A 6,000-nucleotide genomic window follows, 5' to 3' on the forward strand; every position below is an offset into this window, starting at 1 on the left:
ACACATTTTTCGAAATTTATAAAAGCTTTTCTTCTATACTTTGCTCAGCGTCGTTAATTTACTCGTGAATGGCAGCTGTGTCCATGAAAATGTTATTAAAAAAAAAACATTTTTAAAATATTTGGTACTTACATGCTGCATAAAGTGTCATGTGTGTCTTTTGCACTGTCATAAAGATATTTGTAGACTAACTCAGTGTTATAGGCAAGTTGATTTATTTAAAAGTTAATACTTTATTGATCAAACCAATTTTTCTTTGTACTTGACAATACATATAAAATCAGCTGATTGATGTAATTATTTTTTATCTAAAGAGCTTAGAACAGATTAGCACATAAATCTCATAATGTTGTTTCGGTTATAAAATAGTAAAATAGAGAACCTGGTCATTGTGAATAGCAAAGGCTATAGAAAAATATGTTTGTGATTAAAAGATTTTGTCACAAAGAAATACTATTTACTTGATGACTTTTTATTCAACTAATAACTGGCTCAATTTTACAAATCATACTCATCAATTCAGCATTATCGGTTGTAATATAATATAATGTTGTCTAATTGTATGATATAATATTGTGAGATTAGAAATGAAGTACTGCATCTGGCTAATCATAATTATTATTCATATTTAGCCAATTTTCAAAGCAAAAATCATTAACTTCAGTTAAACCAGAAAAGAACTTCAAATAAAAACATTTAAAAATTATTATTCATCTGACTACATTCCTAAGTCATAATATGAATGCAAAAGTATGTAAGTGCAGTATAATCTCAGTAATCCGGCACTATTTAACACCAGGAAGCGCTGTTATGTATTATTTAAGTCAACATTACTTCATTTTAAAATAATTAATAGAATTAAATTCCACATTTTAGTTTGATTACGATAGTACTTGTGTAATGTGTTAAATATCAACAACTTCTGTTAATCACAACTCTTAGTCATTGACATCAATCAAACCAATAGAATCAATATGAGACTGAATGAGCAGAAATTAAATATTAATTTTATTTATATACTTAATATATATTTGAATTATCTAATCTATAAAATTCAAATATGTTTGGTTTTATTCCAATTTGTTGTACCTATTAAATATTGTTATATATCGAAGTAATCATGCTCTCCATGGGAAGTTATAAAATACTGATCTTCCTGTCCTCACGAAAGTACTATTCTTCAACATATCCTGTAACTTTTTGCAAATTTTTATGTTTTTATGAGTTAACAAAATCAATCAAAGAGAATTATATAAATTGATGTTGCCAATTAAAACTACTTGCATGTGCACATAAATGGTTCAGATTGACTTTTTATATGATTTTTTTTTTATTTTAATTTAAATGCTGAAGTTGCTCTATGTGTGTCTCATATACCAGCAGACCAAAGGTTACTATGCTTTCGACAGACAAATAGGCAAGACATAAATGAAATACATTTCACTTATTGTATCTTGTGTGGATCTGTGTTCTGCACATGATAGTTAAACTAATATAGATATATATACTATAATATAATATTGCCATTACACACATTAATATTGCAATGCTTGGTTATTGTTCTTAGTAGCGCATTATTCAATTTTATTTTTGTTTATCCTTTACGACGGAAATGGAACTTAGAATGTCTGAATTTCATCTTCACTGTGACACTGTGAGAAATCACGGCTGGCTGGGTTAAAGATCGATAAAAAGATGAGGTTTATCAGAAAATTACTGCTTGGTTTCCATTGTCCTGAATTAACTCTTACAACACCCGCAGGAAGAATAATGGAGATGAAAATTATAATAATTATATTCTGCTGTAACCTAGCATGGCTATACCTGAATTAAAAAAGTTTCTTCCTTTTTAAACCTTACCCCCCACTAAGATTCTCCTGTGTCATGGGTGTGTTTAGAAACATACAGGTTCACATGCACAGACCTGAAACAACAATTTATGGATCACATAAACCGAACCCACTTACTGTGAAGCTACACTAAGCATACACACAGTAGTCATAGTTTTAAAGTAACTGATCGAAATCAAAACTGTATGCTAATACTGAATAATAAATACATTGAAATCGAGAAACTAAATCGAATCATTAAAACTAGTATCTCTCCTTCGATCAACAGAGCAGGCTTTAATAGATATGTTATGCATTCATATTATTATATTTCATTTATACTATGCACTTGCGAATTTTTTTATCCATAAAAGCATTTACATTTTAATTCATATCTTGTGTGACTCATCTGCTTACTATACTGCCTCGATCGCCTCACATTTTTACTGTTTTATTATTTTCACAATTTGCAGAATGTAATTGTATGTATAATATGTTATGTTTGAATGTAAACAGGTTTTATAAACTGAAATTATTTTATTATTTATAAATAAATTATTTATAATATTTGCCTTTCTTTAGGCTGGTATACATATTATCTTGCTGTGCTATGAATAACATGTAATAATGGTATCACTAATGTGTTCCACTATTCAACCAAGTCTTATGCTTTAAAATTTTTTACTTTAACGAAGTGGTACATAATTGTGTAACAAAACCTTTACCTTTCTATTTTTTCTATTTTTGTGAAGGACATATCTCTGTTTATTTAATTTATGTTGTATGTATGGAACAATTTATGTTGTTCTGTTATCTGTGATCTGCCTATTGATTCAGTGACCAGACAAAGTCACTATTATCAGTATGACTTTTAAAAAATAAAAAAACTAAAGATTTGTGTATTTTATACTTACACTTGTAAAATTATCACAAATTCACTTCTATGGGTATAATAATAGAGGTGAAACTGTTCATAAAGACCAGATATGACTCTAAACTCTGTAATGGTTTAATCACACTCGGTATACCCAATAATACAGGTAGAGACCTGATGTGTCAACCGAAATAGAAGACTCAGATAAAGTATTACATAACTTTTATTTCTCTAAACAGTACAAACCAAATACATAGACAAATTAAATGTAACATTTGACAGTATTGTTACTTTTGGATGTGGCAGTTTGGTTTTAATTACATGAATAGGCATGTTTCCTAATAGTCAAATTCAAAACTTCGAAAGGTCAAAAACGATATTTTCTATGAACTTTGTATGAAATACTCTCTTATGACGTCATAAGTTATTGACGTCAAATAGAATTATTTCTAAAAATTTAGCTAGAAAAATCGAAAATTAAGCAGTTCATCAAATTTATGAATGAGGGTGTGATTATTTTTGAATATTTTATTGTATTGAAAAGTTGTAATAATTTATTTTTGACTCAGTCATCATCTCTATTGTCTGTTATGTTTAATCAGGATAAAGTGTGGCTGACACCACTATGCGTGATTGTTTGCATGCACTGAGTGATAACTCATATTCATATCGTCCATTGAAAATACGCCGTAAACCCCAAATATTAATAGAGATAAAGAAAATATAATTATGATTTATATTAACAACAGAACTTTTGTTCTAAAAGGGAACATCGCCATTTTTTTAGTTAGAGAAGTATATTATTTTTAATTTGGTTAGGTAAGGGGCTTTGTCTCTTAGCAACTATTGCTTTATCAGATATTGGGAAAGCAGCTGTCCAAACACATGTACTCTAGTAGCATGAAATGACAAACCCAGTAAAACGAAGACGGTACATCAATAAATGTAAAAGCTAAATTAATTGAAAAAAATGGTTATTTTGGATATTTTTTTTATTTCTTCTAGATCCTGCAGATCGGAGATCTGATTTTATGACTGTGAGGCTACCTTATGGGTACCCATACCACCATACTTTCAAACAAAAAATAATATTTTTTTAAATCTGTCCATAAATACTCATGGGAACGATTTTTTCATAACAGCGCCTTAACTATTTTCCATAGAAGTTTTTTCATATAAAGGTGTAAAAAAATGAAGTTAATAATATGTAGATACTTATACATTTATCTGTCATATCATATCTTTTTTTGGAGTTATTTCTCGTTGTTATTGGGAACGTGCATGATAGCAGCGCCACTTATAAACACATTGTTTATTATTTTTATAAAATAAACAATGTAGAAAGAAAGTATACAGGGTGTCCCTGAAGTCGACGTCCAATAGGCACGAGAGGAACATTTAATGTTCTCTTTTTTTTTAAAAAATGTGAAAATTTTATTCATAGTCAAATACTCTGAATAAAATTATCACATTTTTTTATTAGTTCGTCTAAAATTGACAATGGTTTCCAATCCAAAGCAGTTGGCTAAGAATGTATGATTCCATATTACTGAAGCACTATTCAGGATAGTATTAGGAAGATTACAGACGAAAAATAAAGATTTGTACTTTTTCGTGGATAACACATAGTTAAGTCACTGTAATTTAAAAACTGCAGGACCTAGGTATTTTTAAATATTTTTCTGATAACAATTGGATCCTTGCTGATCATCTGGTGCCTATTGGACGTCGATTTCAGGGACACCCTGTATACAAATCATTAAGTAGTATTTTTGTAGACATTTGTTTAAAAAACTATGTAAAAACATTTATATTATTATAAATCTGGTTTTGAGAAGTAAAAAGAGATAATTAAATATTAGAACTCGGTTTTTTATTGAAATCGTATATTTTGTCGCGGATATTCGAAATCTCGTTGGTTTGCGATATCAGTAAATTCTTGGCTAGTTTTTTCGGTACTGGTCTTGTAATGAATTTTGACAACGTTGACAAGTTTTAGTTTTAGTTTACATTTCCGCCGCGGCATGCGCTGCATCATTTATTCTGTTGCCTCCGTACACTTCGCACGTACCCAATAGGACGCGGGCCAATTTTGATAGATCTCCTTTTGAAGAACGCCCAAGGTATGTCAGATGTAACTTCATTTTGGTGACTTTTAACATCTTTTTGGTGTTCACCAACCTATAAGTCAGGCGACACACCTTCCTTTTTACGAGCGCATAGAACGTTAGGTGTATAGAGCAAACAGTTGAAGTACATAGTTGAGTCATAAGGTGTTCGTCATTATAAGTAAGGGGTTACTTTAGGTGCTACGTCACGTTAAGTAATCTCTAGTTAAGAAATGGTCTAGGGCTTGTTTGTGAAAACGTTCATAAGTAGGCATATCATGCAATTCATTAGTTTACTCTTTAATTAAATTTTACTCCTATTTAAACGAAACTTCTTACAACTGGTAGCTAAGTATTTCGACACTTGACATATTAGATGCCCATTTAGTATCAATGTGTCGATAAACATCGTAAAATGTGAGTGCAAATTTTATTGGCAGCGCTAATTAACCTAACTTGATTTGATAGGTGATGCCTACCTCAGTATAAGCGTATCTATTTTTTACCTCCCTAATCATTGCTGTGTGTATCTACGGAGATAATTAGCTTACGGCCACATTAAAGATTACTAAAACTGATCCTTAGTAACGATTTTGTTCCGAAAACATTTGCTAATAACTGGGTTAAGTAACCATTAAATGACTCAGAGTACGGGTTAGACAACAATTGTTTCACTTGTAGACGTTTTCACCTACCACCCCTAAACCATGTCTTGCCTCAAAGTTACTTAGCGTGACGTAGCACCTAAACCGATCCGATCCGATCGCTTACCGTAAGAGCTGAGACTAATGCCAGATAGTCAAATTAAACATACAGAACACCAGACCGCTGTAAACTCTAAAATTACTTACCTTATGACTTCCGGTTAGTACGGTGTTCAATAGAAACAATAGGGATGATGACGGGGTATGAAAATTTTAAGATAACAATACTTAGATAAAACGAATCAAACTTTAGGAGTGTGACGCTAACATATTTTTACGTACATAATGTACCTCCAACTGACGTCACGCGATATTTCAAATCGGTATACCTACGAAAGTATTCTTTTGTTTCCGTAAGAAAATAAAAAATACCTACGTGTCTAATATTTTAGAAACAACCTACAAGACGGACATTAATATAAAAAAAGTCATCTACCCTATTATCATCCAGTAATAATCACTTATTAACATAATACCTAAGGAAC

The 6,000-nt window shown here is 30.6% G+C and overlaps 2 protein-coding genes across 16 annotated transcripts in view; one reads left to right on the forward strand and one right to left on the reverse strand.

Annotated features, from left to right (window-relative positions):
- Window positions 1–6,000, reverse strand: part of LOC118280457 (transmembrane protein 9B) — a 49,464-nt gene that overhangs the window by 36,583 nt on the left and 6,881 nt on the right. The window lies entirely within an intron of this gene.
- Window positions 1–6,000, forward strand: part of LOC118280236 (roquin-1) — an 87,001-nt gene that overhangs the window by 638 nt on the left and 80,363 nt on the right. The window lies entirely within an intron of this gene.

This window comes from Spodoptera frugiperda, chromosome 25, assembly GCF_023101765.2.
Source record: "Spodoptera frugiperda isolate SF20-4 chromosome 25, AGI-APGP_CSIRO_Sfru_2.0, whole genome shotgun sequence".
Lineage (NCBI taxonomy): Eukaryota > Metazoa > Arthropoda > Insecta > Lepidoptera > Noctuidae > Spodoptera > Spodoptera frugiperda.